The sequence below is a fragment of the Patagioenas fasciata genome, chromosome 19 (assembly GCF_037038585.1).
Source record: "Patagioenas fasciata isolate bPatFas1 chromosome 19, bPatFas1.hap1, whole genome shotgun sequence".
NCBI classification, from domain to species: Eukaryota; Metazoa; Chordata; class Aves; order Columbiformes; family Columbidae; genus Patagioenas; species Patagioenas fasciata.
This window is the reverse complement of record NC_092538.1, coordinates 10,085,332-10,086,173: the sequence shown is the minus strand read 5'-3', so window position 1 is coordinate 10,086,173 and position 842 is coordinate 10,085,332.

Here is an 842-nt window from a genome sequence, read left to right as displayed (position 1 = left end):
ACATCTGACCTTTGAAACATATATTCTCTATAACCACTATCTCTTACTTTGTGCAAAGTTCATCTGTTATCTAAATAAATGTCAAATTTGGGATCTTGTTAGGTCTTTAGCCTCAGCAACAATAATAGTGAGTTCTGGAGTTTACTCAGCATAAGAGAAACAGTTATTTCATTGATTTTGACTATTCAACCTTTAAAATTTCACAGAGTATACTTGTTCTTGCATTATGAGAAAAAAATCACAACACCTCAGATGATTCATTATTTTGTGTTCTTTCACTGTGTCCCCATTTATTTATCTATCTCCTTTCCAAGAAACTTTCCTCACAGGAACATATCTCTGGGCTCTTGGTGACTTTTTCTACTCCTTGATGAGTCCTCCTCCAGTTTCATGGTGGTTTGGTTGGTCAGTTTCTGTGGCTGCAAAACCACAAAATCAGGGGCTGCAGCTGCTCACAAAAATACTTTTTAAAATAAAGAGAACCAATAAGTAGAGAGAAAGCATGAAATCCACTATTCAGGGTGTCAAGTGATACAATCACCTGTAGAAAATTGGTTGTTATTTTCATATTATCAACAGAATATCCACCATCACCGGCCACTTGCACTGACTTGCACAACTTAGTGAAGCTCCTGTCAGCTAACAAGGTAAATGTCAGCACAGATCTCAGAAATGCATGAGAGCACTTCCAAAAATGTAAAAGAAATGGACAAAGCCTGGAAAAAAAATCTGCACTAAAAAAAGGCTCGCGAGCTTACAGACAGCTCTGAACTGTGGGAAATTCCCAATGGAGTTATTTATTAAACAAATAAGCAAAAAAAATCCCATGAGAACTGTTTCTG